Here is an 18,306-nt window from a genome sequence, read left to right as displayed (position 1 = left end):
GTGATATCTCATTGTGGTTTTGATTTGCATTTCTCTGATGATTAGGGATGTTGAGCATTTTTTCATATGTTTGTTAGGCATTCTTATATCTTCTTTCGAGAAGTTTCTATTCATGTCATTTGCCCACTTTTTGATAGGGAGCAACGCCTTCTTGAAGAAGATATCTGGAGAGTACCCTTAGGAAATTTTAGACTGCCAAGATTAAGGGAGTGAACACTTTCCGTAGGACATGAAGAGTGTGACACATGGGACATTCTTTGGAATAGAAGGTAGCTCTGAATGTACTACAGCAGATCTGTTTATTTATTTAAGGAATACAGGGAATAACCATGCATCCTTTCATCAAACAAAATTAACCACAAATATATATTAGGCACTAGAACCTCTGATGCTGAGAATACAATGGGGAAGTAAACAATCACAGAGTGTATGTGTGTATGGTGCAGGGATTACAAATTACATTAAAGAAGGTGGAGCTGAGAAATTATAAAATCATTGAAATTAAAAAATAATTAACCACAATAGAGGAACTCCCATAATTAAAGGCATATAGGACACTCACTGAAATGAATTTTCCATAAAAACAGTGCAAATAACACAAATCAAATGAAATATTTTGGAAGTGCTTGAAGTCATAAAAAACCAGAGCTCTCCTAGTTCTGGAGTTATTGAAACAATTTGGAAAACACTATAATTTTTTCTGATATCATCATAGAAATTAAAAGAAATTACCAAAAAAAATACAGAGTCTATATAGAAATATAAAAATTAAGAAAAAAACAAAATAATAAATAAGAGAGAATGAAATATGAATAAGTACATTTTAAAAAAACCAACCAAGTCAAACTTTTAGACATGATAAATATAGTAATTAAAATAAAAACTTTATAAATAGATTAATGAGCAGATTAGAGATAATTGAAATGGTAAATTGAAATTAAAAATTCAGGAGATCTATTGTACAGCATGGTAACTATAGTTAGTAATAATAAATTGCATAATTGAAAATTGCTAAGAGAATAGATGTTAAATGTTCTCACAATAAGATAAATATATGAGGTAATGGATATGGTAATTAGCTTGATTTAAACATTTTACGATGTATACACTATCAAAACATCACATTGTACACCACAAATATATATAATCTTAATTTGCTTACTATACCTTAATAAAAAATAACTAATAAATTTTAAAAGTTAACATACAAAAAAGAATTAGTTTGTATACAGAAAGCTATAGAGTCAAAACAAACATAAACGAGCAATTAGATGGCATGAAAATAGAATAAGAGTGTAAAACATAAGAGGGCTAAGGAGACACATGAGAGATAATTTTATAAAGATAATGGCTGAGAATTTTCCAAAGTTAAAGAAGTACGTGGGTCTTCAGATTAAAGATATTCACTGAGTCCCAGAAAGAATAAAGAAAAACAATGCTAGCAGGTTATGGATTTCCATAAACAAGCAAAAATTAAACAACCTTACATATTACTTCTTTCCCCCCAACAAAGAAAGATGATCCATAAGGAACTGACAATTAAATCTTTTTTTTTAATGTCAATAGAATATATTTGAAAATGCACATACATAATACACAGAAATTCCACTTATAGCTATATATACTTAAGAATATCTTTTATAAGTACATACATAAGAATATTCATATCTGCATTTTTATAGAGTTCAAAATTGGAAACAGTTCAAAGGTTTATTAATATACATTTGAAATATTAATAAGTAAATATATTATGAAGCACTCTGACAATAGAAAACTATATACCATAACGAAATCAAATAGTCTTCAGTTTCAAGCATCAATATGGATAAATGCCACAAAGATGTTAGGCTTAAGTTTTAAATGATAGTAGAATGCATACAGTGAATCTATTTATAGTAAGTACACACATTTCATGACACTTAATCATTCTGTTATTTTTCTGTGGCTACTAAAACAGTTTCCACAAACTTAGTTTCCTATAGAAATTTATTATCTCATAGTTCTAGAGGTCAGAAGTACTAAATGGATATTAAAGGGTTAAATCAAAATTTCAGCTAGACCAGAATCTTTCTGGAGGCCCTGGGGAAGAATTCCTTTCTTTTCCAATTTCATTTTCTTGAGACCACTCACATTTCTTAGTTCCTGAGCCCTGTCCTCCATCTTCAAGCTAGCAATTTCAGGTTGAGTCCTTTTGCTGTCAGTTCCCTAATTCTCCTCCTTCTTCCTCCTTCCACTTTTAAGGACATAGACATCTTGAGGGGCCATCATTCTGATTACTACAGAGCAAGTCAGAGCATGGTGGAGATTGTATCAGGAGTGAAAAGTAGAGTTAATCAAATACCCTGTGTTCCAAAGGTTTTTTGTTTTGAACTATATGTCTTTTTATTCATAAATAATATGAAACTTTTTTGTATATATGATTTCTTATTTTGGAGTCATCTCATAAAGGTTTTGAAAACCACTTACATGACCTTTAAGATTCTCAGGAAGAAAAATCCAGGTAATTTTAATTGTAGAACATATTTTACCTTACCACTGTATCCACTGACACAAGACAAAAATCAATTACACCAAGAAACTTGGAACTTCTATTTAAGAAATCAGACATTGCCAAAATGAGTTGTTTGTACCATCTTGGTCCTCTATGTTTACATATATTTTCTTCTGCTTAGAAGTAATTACCCTCCTAAATTTAGTGAGAATTACTGCCCTACTTTTCTTTACTGTCTTATTAGTAATATGTGTATATATACATATATATACATACACATATATACACGTATCACTAATATATATATATTAAAATATAGATATTCAAAAACTGCAGTTAATTTGTGACAATTAAATCTTTTCAATATATTTCTCATTAGCAACAATGCATATCACAAAATACTAGAATAATATCTTCAACATGCTGACCAAAAAAACTCATAAGCATAAAATTCCATATCCAGGAAACCTATTATTCAAGAGTAAGGATAAAAATTACTGTTTTTAGGCAAGACAGTTTTCCACCTAGACATTTGAAGAAAGAACTACAATAAAATTATTTACTTAGAAGAAAATTGAAGGATTAGAATGCAAGAATAAATTTGTTATAAAAAAGTAAATATATTAGATATCCAAATAAACACTTCAAATAATATTAATAACAATAACAGCAACTTTTTGAAATTGGTAAAATCAGAGTGGGGCTCTCATACTTGATAACAGTAATATGGAAAATGAGTGGTTATAGAGTTAAAACATTCAAAAATCCTTCTTTTTCTCAGGAGAATATCAAAGATTTTGGCTATTTAAGACTTTGTTAAATCAAATATGTATCTTTAAAAAGTAATCAATAAGTGAACAGAAATAAAAAACAATAAATGAATAGAAATAGCATGAATAACTTCAAAACCAGTTGAAGAAAATCATAGGAAAAAAGTTAAAGAAATAATGAATTTAGTAAAAGATCAGGGAAGGGAGGGATAAAAAAGAATTAAGAAGTATAATGAATATAAAACAAAATATAAGATTGCAGGAATATGTTCAAATAATAATAACAAATATTATAATTATTTCCCAGGAATTGTTCTAATAGATTGATCAATTCAATAAGCAACTACCATTTTTATTAGATTATTGTTTACCTATTAGGAAACTAAGGCACAAAAAGACTAAGAATCTTGGTCAAACTCACTACAAAGTTGTAGAACTAGATTTGAATCCAAGCACAGACTAGATTCAGATTTTTCTGTAACCACTTACTGCCTCTATTTGCAGATGGAAAGGGAAAGAGTAGCTTGAGATAAAATTTAAGTGGTAGGCATAGGCCACATTTTACAGGACTTTGTTTATATGTCAAAATGTAGGTCTAATCTAAGAGCAAAAGCAAGTCATTGTAAAACAGTCAGTTGTAAATAGTAAATACTATGAGGAGAAGAATGTGGAGAGGGAAGTTGTAGACCATGAATGGGAGGTTGCAAAAGGCATGATTGGCAGGAGAATTGGAGGGCTGAGTTCCAGTGAATAAAAACAGATAAAACATGGGATGAGATTAATTCAAGCACATCAAAATGATAAATGCTACACAATCTGAATTGATAGGCCTCAAGGGAAAAATATAAATACATACATACACACATAAAATGATGACTTAAAGATCGATTTGCATAAATTGGGAAATGGAAATATTAACAGAAATGAAAGACCCTATTTGCATTTTCTAAATAGAGATATGTATATATTTTAAATCTATGTGGAATTGGAGATATTAGGTGTAAATTTAGATAAAGATACTCTTTACTTAATTGATCATTAGAATTCTAACTTTGAAAAGGGTCAAAAAGTAAGCATTGGTGTTCCATTGAGGTGATCCTTAGAAGATTTTTAAGAAAAAAAAAACAATGGAGAAACAAAGTCTAAAAGCGAAGAGCATAGAGATATTAAAAATTTAGGGTAAAGAGAGGAAAGAATGTTCATGATAATAGAAAAGAAAGAAAGTTTTAAGAAGAAAAGTAAAATTAGCACCGTTAGTATAGCAGAAGTTGAGGAAGATTTGAATAACCATTGAACTAGGCAAATTGGCTATTTCAGAATAATAATTGGGAAAGTTAGCTTAGAAAATCTTAAAAAGTTAATAATAAGAAAAAGATGTAGACTGTCCTTACTAAAAGTTTAGCAATGAATTGGAGACCTGAAGGTAGACAGAAAAGTCCTGAAAATAACTTAAACTGAAAGAAGATAGTAAATGGAGAATTTGAGAAAAAGAAAGTTTACTTGATGAGGTATAATCATGGAGGAGGAAGTAGATTTAAGAACATCGATGAAATTAAACCATGCACGATTATAGACTTTTTCAGGGAATTCTATAAAGAAAGAGAAAAGATGAAGGTGTAGTGAAATAACAAGGTATAGCAAGAGAGAAACTGAAAATACTCACATTGGACAACCACATTTCAGTAAATTAAAGTAAAGCTGTTTGCTGCAAAAGAAGACATTTACTTTGAAAAATAAAGATGTTTTCTTATGTTCATGGTCAGGAATACAGATAAGAACTCCATGTTTCTGTAATAACCATAGCAACATCCATAGTACTCATTGCATAAGAAGTTTGTGTAATTGGGCAGATGGAAAATGGGGGGAGAGAAAGCTGGGCCTTAATCTATATTATACTCAGTGTAGTCAATTTGATAGCCAGTCTCCAAGATTACCTCCTAGGATTTTCATATTGTGGTACTCACACCCTTGTAAGTCCTCTTCCGTATTGTATCAAGGCTTGTCCATATGGCCAATAACATACGGTTGAAGTAGCGGTAAGTCACTTCACAGATCAGCTTATAAAAGACCGTGTCTTCAATCTTGGGGGCTTTCCCACTCATGCACACTCTCTCTTTCTCTTGGATCACTCAATCTGGGGGAAGCTGGCTTCCATGCTGTGAGCAACCCTAGAGAGAGGACTCCCAGGCAAGGAACCAAAAACCTCTGGCCAAGACCCAGTGAGGAATTGAGTCCTATCAGCAGTCATGTAAGTGAACTTACAAGGGGATTGTCCAGCAACAGTCAGCCTTCGGGTGACTGCAGTGTTAGCCAACACTTGACTGAAACTTTGTGAGAGACCCTAATCAGAGCCAGCCAGCTAAACCTCTTCCAGATTCCTGACCCTCGGGAACTATGTAGAGAAATGTCTGCTATATTAATTTCTGTGCTAAATTTTAATCTGTTACACAGACAAAAGATAACTAATACAGGCATTATAACTTTTTCATTCAGTCTTTATAGAATTTATTTGGCCCAAAAAACAAATTGAAATAAATCACTGTTGCTTAACTTGAGAAGACTGATGGACATAGATAATAAGACTTTTAGGATCTGTAGGGTCCAAGCCTCTCATTTTCTAGAAAGGGATCTGAGATTCAGACACGTTGAATAAGTGGCCCAAAGCCACACACTTTGTAGTTGACAGAATCAGAATTTTACTTCAGGTGTTCTGTCTTCAAATTCAGTACCATTTCCATGCAATAATTATGAAATTAATTTCATAAATCTCTTTAAAAGCATCATTAAGTCATAAGGTTTAAAATTTCCCTGTGGCAAATTTATCACATAAAAAAATTAACCTCATGTTACATCAATGACTAGGTTTTATTTGTCTTAAGACACTTTCTGTAGAGTTTAATGCTTATTAAGGGACCTATTTGCAATAGAATATCAACATTTTCTTACATTAATACAAGTATTATATGCTCTGCAGACTTCTTAAAATCACAAGACATATCTCTGTAGTTGGAAAAACTGCATAGTGTCACATAGCATTTGAAATTAAAATTAATTTTATTTTCCTGCCTTGTGTGTCCACCAAAATTTTTTCCATGTGTAACAGACTTACAATGCACAGCAAGGAGAATACAATTATTTTTTAATAGTATCCAGTCAGCTCTGGAAGGCTTTTATGTGCTTCCTGGCAATATTAAAGAAATCATAAAGGCTTTATAGTTGTTACTGTTCCTCTACCACTTACTGTTCTTTATCATGCTTGAATTCTACCTTCACTTATCCAACTTTGGAGTAGAGCTTCTCCTTTAAACATATTCCGGCTAAATAATCAGTTATCTGCTGAGAATGATTACAGGTTCTCTAGGCATGCTAGGGCTCCCTCTAAAATACCATTTCTGCTTTATATCTTCTTGAATGATATTCCTTCAAATGTGATCTACTGTAAGTTTCAAGTGTCTTCCAAGAGCTCATTATTATGGTAAAAAGAACAAAGAGAGAAAGGAGGGCAAGTGGGAACCTCCTGCTTGCATTTTTCACTGATAAAAATCAGAATCCATATAACAGTTTACTCTGAGAAACATCATTTTTATGTCAAAAAGGAACTTTTTGCAATTTTGTTACTAGTCACATTTGTATTTTTAATATGGTAATGACAGTGTTCTCATTCCAAAGTGATTCTTCACTTGTTTTTCCATAATTTGGTTAAAAGTGCCAGAGTAGCATTTTAACCTATTTTTGTAAAATAAAATGCAGATACAGAAATCCAAAACAAACAAATGCATAACTTAATGAATAATTACAAGAACACCCATGTAAGCTAGGTCGAGAAATAGCATGTTGCTAAACACCTTAGAAACCCCTCCATGTGTGTCTCACAAGTCACGAGCCACTGCACCCAAACAAAGTAACCACTACTTTGGCTTCTTCAATAATCACTTTCCTGCTTTTCTTTCTGATTTTTGTCACCTATGCATCCTTAGGCACTTTAACTTAGTTTTATTCATTTTTAAAAACATAATGTGTCTTCTGGAGATCCATTGAGCTGCATGGATCTCCATCCATTTATTTTTCTTACAAGTTACCTGTTAAGGAATCCAAGATATTTGATCTCAACACTCTCTCCCATGTCCTAGTTCAGTATGTTCCTCTGAACTCCATTTTCTGTAAATTGGCAGCTAGGTTCAATGGATTGATCAAACTCAAATTATATCCATTTGGCAAGTCCACAGTCTTGCACATAAAAGGCACACAATGCTTGGTTTTCACTGTTTACGATGTTAACTGGCTAGAGATTGAAAGTGGTAATATTCTAATTGCATGTTTTTAAATATATTTAAATTTTTAAATATATAAAATTAAAATAATTTTAAAAAGAGAGACTTACTATCATCTATTATATTATTTGGCTATCCTACTGTTTGTGTAGAGAGAATAGGATATATGCTAGGTCCTTTCCACTTATCTAACTAATTTTTTTTTTTATAGCACAACTTATATATTTCAAATGGACAAAAAATTAGTATCATTTGCAGTATCTTAAGATAAATTGCCTTTGAATGGGAGCTTCCTTTCCAGTACTTTGAGGTCTACAAGACGTATCTAGAAAATTTACTACTGTGGAAAATGAAGACTGCTTAAATCGAATGGGGGGAAGGGGAAGGGCCTGTGGTTTTTCTTTTTGATTAATTGCTATAACACTGTCCTTCAGGTGGCTGAGGGAGTTTCATATTTTCTTTAGACATCATTAGGCGACGAAGCTCTTGCAGGACAACTTTGATGCTATATGAATTCTGCCATTTTGCTAGCACTGATATGGCTCTTGGATCCACCACTCCATTAGAACTATTAACTCCATTCATATTAATTTTTGTTACAAATCTTACAAAGGGGGGTGCTTCTGGGTATTTAGGTCCACATTCTATTTTAAGGCTGTATATTCGGTTTTCATAAATCCTAACTAATTTTTAATAAAATAAATTGGGTTGCAGTCATCCTGAAAGGTTGACTAATCAGGTTGTTTAAATAATTATGAATTTATGAATTTAAATATATTTGATGAGCATCAATCCACTGTAAATCTTGTCCTCACTGAAGCTCAAACTCTCTTACCTTTGGCCAATAGATAGTCTTAAACCTAAAACCTTTTCACGTGACCCTGGTAATCTTTGATAACATTCCTGCTATCTGGAATGCTAAAATGTCCGAGACTCATAGTGTGCATTTTATGCCCTAGGCCTAAAATCAGCCACTTTTGCAAGAAGACCTGGTTTCCTTTAAAGAGAAGTTACATTTCAAGATAATAGCCTGATGCTGAGGATGCTCATGGACTGGTCATTCTTTCTAGGCCTTTTCACAGGGCAGAGCTAGGATACCTCCAGGAGTTTTGCTTAATCTCTTCTATTTTACAGCTGTATCATCTCGCTTACTGAGTATCTTGGTTCTTAAGACTTGGGGAATGACTGAATACAGTATTTCACAAATACTCATTTGCTTTGTACTATATTACACAGACACAACTCCTCTTCTATTTCTCTTAAGGCGTTATTTGTTGTGTTTATTCACTTTTGTGTTCCTTCTATTTTAGTATAGTAGCCACTGTTTTACTCTCGACTTCTATGAGATTAACATTTTTCAAAAATGAGTTTTTTACCTCTGCCTTTTAGAAGCTTCTATGCTAGCTTCCCAGATAGCAATTGAGTCCCATACTATCCAGCAAATGTTCCATGGGGAAAAGCAGCTATTTACTTGGAGTTCCTCAGGTTTCCAATTTGTCACACAAGCTCTACCTGATCACAGAAAGCTTTGGTCCTGTCCCTTTCTTAATACTTAGGACTTGTATTCTTCCTTTTCTTCTTATTCTTTCACTTTAACTTTTCACTACCCTCACTATCTTCTTGGCTTTACTCCTAAGGTGGAAAAATACTTTACATATTTGAGGAAAAACATGGAGACAAGTGTTTCTACAGTGAAGTGAGTATTTGAGTATTAGAGTATGAGGAGATGAGGACATAAGATATATCTAGGATCAGATGCTTTGTCAGAAAGTTGGATTTTACTCGAAATGAAATGATAAGGAAGTAGGGGGCTTTGTTCAGAGAAATTGCATAATTTGATTTATTTTTTAAATAGATTACTCTGGCTGTTTGTGTGGAGAATGGACTCTGACAGGGCAAAGGACAAGAATAAGATTAGATACAAAATTGTTACATGCAATTATAAGCCTTGGAGTCTACATTGATTGGCAAGCAGGAAAATGAACAGGAAAATGAGCACGAAAAAGTATATAACACTGAGAGGAAGCAGGCAGTGTAGTTTAAAGATAAAAAAAGGCTATGCTTGGTAAGCAGGATATACAAGTATATAAGGAAAGTCTCTGTGGTATAGTGAAAAAGTTGCTATTTTTAAAGAGCTCTAATTTTTTAAAAAATTTACAACTGACACATAATAATTGGACATAGTTGTGTACATGTGATGTTTCAATACATGTATACATTGTATAATGATCAGATCAGGATAATTAGCATATCCATCACTGTAAACCTTTATCATTTCTTTGTGGTGATGACACTCAAAATTCTCTCTTCAAGCTCTCTTGAAATGTACAATACATTTTACTAGCTACAGTCATACAGTCACCTTACTGTGTAATAGACAACCATAATTTATTCTTCCTGTCTAGCTGTAACTTTGTAACAGTTGACCAACATCTCCCCTTCATCTCTCCCTCTCTCCCCTCCCTAGCTCAACTTTTTTAGATTCAAAATATGAATGAGATTATGTCTTTTTGTGCTTTGAAAAGCCCTGATTTTTAATATTTGCCCATTTCTATCTAGTAAACACTCTCATTAAAGCTGACTTTAAGCCATAAATGATTTAATAGCTGTCTCATCAATTTCCTGAATATTTTACAATTAGCCCTCTAGAGTGGGTAAAAGCTGGACTGAGGGCACAATTGACTATCTTAGAAAGCAAGTGAATATAGTATTTCAAGGAGGAAGAAGTGATCAACTGTATCGAAGGTTAAGTAAAATGAGGATTGAAATTTTCCTTTGGATTTAGCAATGTGAAGGTCATTGGTAAACTTAAGTAGAATAATTTGTTAGTGGAAGCTGACGTTATTGGTGTGAGATTAAGAACGAATGAGAAGTAACTTTAGAATACAGGCAAAGAGAAATGGAGAAGTCATTTGTCTCAACAACAAAGCATTATCTTTATGAGATGAAAGAATACTAGCATTTTTTTTTATTCTGATGAGAATGATGCACTTTCTTTTGGAAAAAAAAATGAGTGAGTGTGTGAGAGAGAGAGAGAATGAATTGCTAGAGATGTGTTCTCAACCAGGGAAAAGGAAAATGGGAGTCGGGGTCAAAGTAGGGGTCTAGAGTAGGGGTCAACAAACTACAGCTTATAGACCAAATCTAGCTCATCACTTGCTTTGTAATTTATTGGAACACAGATACACCTATCTGTTCATGGCTCTTCGGTGGAAGAGTTGAGTAGTTGCAACAGAATCTGCATGGTCCACAAAGACTAAAATTTTTACTATCTGGCCCTTTACAGAAAAATCTAGAGGACAACTCAAGGTCTTTTCCTTAGCTAGGGACATGGAGAACTCATCCATGGTTAGGAGAGAAAACAGAGTATATAACATAGATGAAGATAGGTTTATGTGGTGTGTGTGGGTATTAGTAAAGCTTTCTTTGATTTGCATCTATTTTCTTAGTAAAGTAAAAATGAAGGCATCATCGCAGTGTGAGAATGGAAGGAAAAGATCCTGGAGTTATGAAAAGAGAGGAATGTACAGTTTGGTTATTTGGAAGAATGAATGAGCCACTTAAAGTAAGTGGTCATGAGCTAAAAATAATGGCAGTCAGCATGGTTGTATACACTTCTCCAGCTACACTCAGCTGCATGGGTGCCACTTGTGTTTGGGATTCCATGAGAAGCACATGCCAAGACAGGATTAGATACGCAAGAGAATTGTTAGGGCAAATGTCTGTTAGAGAAAAGGAGAAGAGTATCAGAAGATTCGGTGGTCTGACCTTGTGAAGGAGGGAGGAAAAGAAGGAGAGTTGTGTGTGAAGAATCACAGGCTGCAGCACAGTTCTAAAAAATGCTTTGATAGGAATGAAACTTAACCATCAGAGAAGTTCTGCATTAGTATTGCTGCCAGTCTCAGTCATTGGCTGAGAGCAGTTCCTGGAAAGCATATTCTTGTAAACACAGTGATAGATTGATCGTGCAACAACTGGGGCCAGCAGTCAATTACCTCCGTCCAGCAGGAAATTTGATTGGTGGAGAATAGGCTGAGAATATGATTTAACCGCAGGTTGCCTCTTAATGAAGTAATAAGCAGAAGGGGAAGAGGGTAAAGGTTTTGAGACATATGCAAGGAAATTATTATAGTGAAGGAACATGAAATAGGAAGAAGACAATATCAGTTGTGAGAGGGACAGTTTAAGTTATTTGGAAGTCAGGGGAGAAAAATATATTGTAATACCCGCTGAGGCCAAGGAAATATTAGAGTAAATGAGGAAGGAAGCTGGAGAGATGGATAGGTGGTGAGAGAAGGAAGTATCTGAACTGAGGTTATGTGGGTATTACAGTTATTGGGAATGGCAAGGACTAGTCTTAGAAATGAATACAAATTTTCACAGCAAGAGGAGGGGTAACCAGAGATCAACAGATAATTGTCACAGGATGGCATGGTGGGCAGTATAGTTTTAAGATCTGATTATTGAATGAACTGAAAACATGAGGAAAACTACCCAACACAACTACCCAAGAACCACGTCTTGGGAGGTTACAAGGTAACCATTTATTCAGGGAAAACCCAGGTTTCAGTTACACCAAGTGATGAGAATATTTAGAAACCAGGTTGGTTTTATTTGGCCAGAGGATTGACTGAAGGTTGCTGAAGTTTCCATGGCAAGACTTCTAGTGTTGGTGAGGAATATACATGCCTCTATGCCTTTCCTTTGGCAGTAGACATGAATACTTTCTTAGTTCTGCTCCATGAAATAGAGCACACTTTTTGTCTCCTCACCACTGTTACCCTACCTCTGTTGCTACATACTGCAGTCTCCTCATTTTCTTTCTTCCAGAAAGCTCTCAGTTGTAGGAGAATGAGACAGTGGTGTAATACTGAATATTAAATTATATTCCCAGGCATTTGCAACATATATAATGTGGTATGTGATTTGATTTCTAAAGTGACACAGTCACAGTACTAATAATTCTCTGTGGTTTATAACTATACTACTTATCTATGGCTATGTAACAAATTTTACCCCAAAACTTAGTAATTTAAAACAACAAGCACTTGTTATCTTACAAGCTTCTGTGGCCAAAGAATCCAGGTACAGCTTCTATTTTTTGAAGATATTAACAAAAAGAGGACAGTCCTGTCCTCAGCTTTATCTCTAGATCACGTTTTCCTGGCAGTGCTCTGGATCTAATGTGTATTCAGAAGCCATTTCTTAACTTTAACATCATTTGCCATCTGGAGAGGCTGAGAATTTTCAAAAGCCTTAGCACTTTGTTGTTGTTGTTTTAATAGTTCTTCCTGGCGGGGTGTGGTGGCTCACACCTGTAATCCTAGCACTCTGGGAGGCTGATGTGGGAGGATTGCTTGAGGTCAGGAGTTTGAGACCAGGCTGAGCAAGGGCAAGACCCTGTATCTACTAAAAACAGAAAAAATTAGCCAGGCAACTAAAAAATAGAAACAAAAAATTAGCCGGGCATGGTGGCAAGCACCTGTAGTCCCAGATACTCAGGAGGCTGAGGCAGGAGGATCGCTTGAGCCCAGGAGTTTGAGGTTGCTGTGAGCTAGGCTGACGCCACAGCACTCTAGCCTGGGCAACAGAGAGAGACTCTGTCTCAAAAAAAAAAAAAAAAAAAAAAAAAACAAAACCAGTTCTTCCTTTAATTTATCTCTTTCCTCTCACATTTTATTATAAGGCAATTTAGGTGTTCTCTATCATACTCCTCAACATTCTTCCAGCCTCCACACACTGCCTACTTTCAAAGCTACCTCTACATTTTTAAGTATTTCTTAAGGCAGCACTTTACTTCTAGGTACCAACATCTGTATTAGTTATCTATTGGAGTATAATAAATAACTTCAAAGCTTAAAAGCTTATAACAACAAATATTTGTGAGTCAGAAATCTGGGTACCACTTAGCTGGCTGCCTCTGACTCAGGATCTCTCACAAGGCTGCATTCAAAGTGTTGGCTAGAACTGACGTCATCCCAAGACTTCTGCAAGCTCCTTCAGGAGGCTATTAGCAGACCTCAGGCTCTCACTGCCTGTTTGTCAGAAACATCAGTACCTTGTTAAGAGAGCCTCTCTACAGAGCAGCTCACAGCGTAGTAGCTGACTTCCCTCAGAGTAAGGAAGTGAGAGAACAGGACAGAAGACAAAAGCCGCATCTTTCTTTTCTTTCTCTCTTTTTTTTTTTTTTGAGTTAGAATCTCACTCTGTTGCCCAGGCTAGAGTGAGTGCCATGGCGTCAGCCTAGCTCACAGCAACTTCAAACTCCTGGGCTTAAGCAATCCTCCTGCCTCAGCCTCCCGAGTAGCTGGGACTACAGGCATGCGCCACCATGCCCAGCTAATTTTTTCTATATATATTTTTGGTTGGCCACATAATTTCTTTCTATTTTTAGTAGAGATGGGGTCTCACTCTTGCTCAGACTGGTTTCGAACTCCTGACCTCGAGCGATCCACCCGCCTCAGCCTCCCAGAGTGCTAGGATTACAGGCGTGAGCCACTGCGCCCGGCCCGCATCTTTCATTTTTAAGAAAAACTTTAATATTAAGTTCTTCGATTTCATGTTAATATCTTTCACCTTTTAATCATTATAATGATGTAAATTAGGAAAATCTAAAGACTACTATCGTTTTCATTCTCTTTCTGGATTGCTTTATAGTGCTTCTAATTTTTTTGAAAGCTCTCTTTTTTTAGTTATTTTTTATTCTGGCATCATTCCTCCCTTTCAAGAATCAGATCATTTTTTCCATTGGACTTCTTGTTCTTTCAAAGAAGTATTATTTACTGAAAGCTTAATTCATGTGAAGGTAGTAGAAAATAATATTTACATTTCAGACACGGTTGTAATATATGTGTAACAATTTGCTTCATTTATTACTTGCTACAACCCTTTGCGGATTGCTATCCTCAATTTGCCCCAAAAAAAAAAAAAAAAAAAGGAGGAGAGAGACAGAACTGAGACATAATTGTTTCCTCAGTCAAGCAGCAAATAACTTCTAGGATTAAAAATTGGGTTAGTTTCATTATAGACTTTTTGTTTCCATTCCTCCAATTTCCATGTTAACTGCCATAGACAGGTACTGAACAAACACCTGAAGATAATAATTTAAAGCCCCTTGTCTCAAGTAGTTTACTGTACTTTCCTGCAAAATTTTTGCATGATTGATTGAGAAATGATCCCTTAAATTAAATTATAAATCTTTTTTGTGGAGGAACTAGATATACTTTTGTATCTTCTAGAATGTTGATCATGCAATATATGCTTTAATAAATACAACTGCTTTATCATTGGCTATTAAAGTAAATGACAGAAATATCCGAAGGAACTGGAAATAAGATGGTTTTACACACATCTTTTATTTTAATTCAGCTTTTTAACCAAAAGTGAGAACAAAGATGCAAATGACTTCTTCCACATTAGGCAGTAGAAAGTTAAGCATTTTTTAAAAATTTACTTTTAATCCCAAGAACTATTTTCTCAAGGTAATGTTCAATGCATTCATACAATAATCACATTTGTAAAGCTAGTTTGTTTAAGTGAATCATTGTGCAGAATTCTAGTGCAAGATATATGCATGCTGCTCTGTTGTGCAAGTACAAGGCATTTTAAAGAAATAATTCCATTAGGGATAAAAAGCAAACCTTCCCTTGAAAACATTACCTTGCATTTAACTTTGGAATTTGTAACCCTTTCACAAGAGTTCTTTGTTTGCCTAGTTTGACAGTAGGTGGTTGCTGTATACATTTCTATACTTAACATTTGTTATCAACCTAGTTTGACAGCTTAAATCTAGCATAATGATGTGGAAATATAAACAAATGTTAAATGCACTTTTGCATTCCAATAGTTCTTTTCCCCTCAGATCCTACCTTTAAAACCAGTCGTTCACAAGAAATGTAGAATCTGAGAAAAGTTTTTTTAAAATTTATATAATGTCATTTTATATATCTAGTAGTCCAATTTGACACACTATTTAGGTTACCCTAAGCTTAAACCAACTTAGATATGGGTTTTGACCTGCAGTGACCTCATTGGCTTTGCAAGGGATTGTTTCAATAAACAGATGGATCATTTTCCAAAGAGAATTTTTTAAAATTAAAAATAGTCATTAAGATCCACATATGACTTTTGTGCCTGAGAACAGCAAATTAAAAAGCATAATAATTGACACCACTTGGGGATATCGAATTCTATGTTAAATTGACCTATTAGTGTCCTTTTATTTTATGTAATTTGTTGTCTATTAATCCATTAAGCTAAATATTCACACACCTCCAATTGTAGGTGTCTTGAAAACATTTGATATATTGAATCTAAAGTTTCTTATTGACAGTATTGGGCATAAGGCAATTGTGTTTATTTTATCTGTTGTAAAGTGTTATATTAGCATAAGTTTCTGGATCCCTCTTATGATATTCTCAAGAGAAGCCAGAATTTAAAAGATAGAAGAAATAAGAGAATTACATTTGGCAGCTTTTATATCATGCAGCAAAAATTAAAGATATGTTTAAGATACAACTTTATTGTCTGAATTTGTATATTAAGAGGATGGAAAAACCCAGTGGTGGAAAGAAAATCTAGATTTAGCAATAAAATGGAGCTTTAAGAAGGAGTTATTGTGAATTCAGATTTTATTTTAGAATTTTATTTTAGTAGCACTCTCCCGGTGCATCTAAAATATGGGTTGATTGCTCATTTTAGAAATCATCTATCATCTAAATCACATAATAGGTATGTGATGCATATTTGCCTAGAGATGAGATTCAATGACAAACTTCTCATTTTGCACATACAGAAAGTTTCGATTCAGTAATTGAACTGGTAAAAGAAAATGTGTGCTTGTAACTCTCTGCAGAATTACTTTTTAGAAATTTGATATTAGCTGTTGTTAGATTCAAAACATTAGTGCCCTTAATTTACTGATTATAATATTTGACTTTTGTAAAAGAAATTACAAGGCAAAATTATTCTCTTTAATTAGTGATCTCAGGAAGTATAAAGAATGAGGGTTTTCATGCCATATGCGAGTTTAAAATCAGACTCTGCTCTTTATTAGTTGTGTGAACACAATCAAAATATTTACCTTTCTGAACCTCAGTTTCCTCTTTTTCTCAATTTTTCATCTTTAAAAGGATAAAGATATGTTAGAATGTTATAAATATTAAATGGATGCATGTGAAAGGGTGGGTATATGTGTGTGTAGTATAGTATCCAGACAGAATATTTTAGCTGGTCAAAACACTGTTGAATAAATGAATGAACCAATAATTGAATGAATATTTGTGTGTGTGAGTACATATGTGCCTGAGACATGTATGCATGTATGAGTCTGATTCTTGGATAACAGAAGTGTTTATTAATAATAAATGGTAGCTATCATTCTTTTATGATTCAGAGAAATGATATAGAGGTGAATCCAGAGTGTTCAAAGGTATTAGTATTATGAATGTTTCCTGCCTAGTATGTTACCAAATAGAGCCAAAGGGAAAAGAAAATGTCTGTGCTATAGTTCCATTTCTTCAGGGTTGTTTATTGATGTGAATAAAAAATTGAGAGTAAAATTATGCCTTTCTTCATTTCCACCATCCTAACAACCATGAATATGTGACCAAATATTTGGGTCATGATAGATCTTCACATTTCCAATCCCAGTTCAGTGGCTGGTGGCATGTGTGACATTTTCTTAGAGACAACAGGGAGGTTGACAGCATTCTGACCTCCTGTTCATGGAAAATAAAATAGTAAAGGCTGTCTGTGTGGGATACCACATGAACCCATGCAGAGCATCTCCTTTTGGAGAAAGCAGAACTGTCCTTACAGAATTTAGCCAAATTGTACTCCAACGTGGGCATCTGGTGCAAGAACTTCATAAAAACTGTTAGAAAATGAGACATTCTGATCAGCATTCTCAAACAAATGATTGATTCTGCTTCTTTTTATTCTAGCTTAATTATAGTTATTACTTATGTCTTCTACTGTCTGGCTGTCAGAGCATCAGTGGCGCGAGAAGAGCAAATCATTAAAAAATATATCCATTAATTTGATATGCATAGACATACTATGGGTTGTGTAAAAAGAATAAAGTTTCTGCAACCTAAGATGTACATGTGCACATAAAATAATTACTTTTAGATGCTGCTATTTCAACTTTAAGATAGAGGCAATGGCTCATAAATATTTTTGTCTTTAATAGTCAGGCAGGAGTTGAAAAGAGAAATTTCCAAGTCTTGGGGACAAAAAGGTGAACAAGACACTGTCTAAGTCATACAAGACTTCATTTTATAAACAGAAGAAACAGACACACAAGTAACAATCAAAAACAGAAGAGAAAGTAATAGGGAAATATGACCAAAGCAGAAAGCAACAGGGAGATATGACCAGAATACATGAATGAATGTACAAAGGATTATTAGACTATAGACTGCTGACTTCCCCAAGCAGATCTGTTCTGTCTCGAAGAGCAAGAATAGTGCTGGAAGAAGCAGTATCTAAGTTGGTGTTTAATGCTCCATGAGAAATTGAGAGAGAAGCCATAAGAAAAGACATGTCCCCAGCATGGGGTCGAGGGTGGAATATGAGAAGATTCGAGAACCTGACAGTTCAGTCAAGGCTCATGAGGAAGACAGAGGAGACAAGGGGTTAAGGAGTGAGCTAGACTGTGAAGAGCCTTTTGGGCTATTCTAACATGCCTGGAATGTTTCTTGTAAGCAGTTATGAGATACCAGTGCTTAAAAGGAAGTATCCCATAATTGAATGCTTTGTGTTGAGAAAGATG

The 18,306-nt window shown here is 34.3% G+C and overlaps 1 protein-coding gene and 1 pseudogene across 1 annotated transcript in view; one reads left to right on the top strand and one right to left on the bottom strand.

Moving 5' to 3' along the window:
• Positions 1–18,306, top strand: part of ROBO1 (roundabout guidance receptor 1) — a 1,084,421-nt gene that overhangs the window by 644,880 nt on the left and 421,235 nt on the right. The window lies entirely within an intron of this gene.
• On the bottom strand, positions 7,941–17,383 carry LOC138387724 (ubiquitin-conjugating enzyme E2 variant 1 pseudogene; annotated as a pseudogene).

This window comes from Eulemur rufifrons, chromosome 7 (genome assembly GCF_041146395.1).
Source record: "Eulemur rufifrons isolate Redbay chromosome 7, OSU_ERuf_1, whole genome shotgun sequence".
Classification (NCBI taxonomy): domain Eukaryota; kingdom Metazoa; phylum Chordata; class Mammalia; order Primates; family Lemuridae; genus Eulemur; species Eulemur rufifrons.
Note: the sequence above shows the minus strand (reverse complement) of the source record. Positions and strands in the feature narration are given on the sequence as shown.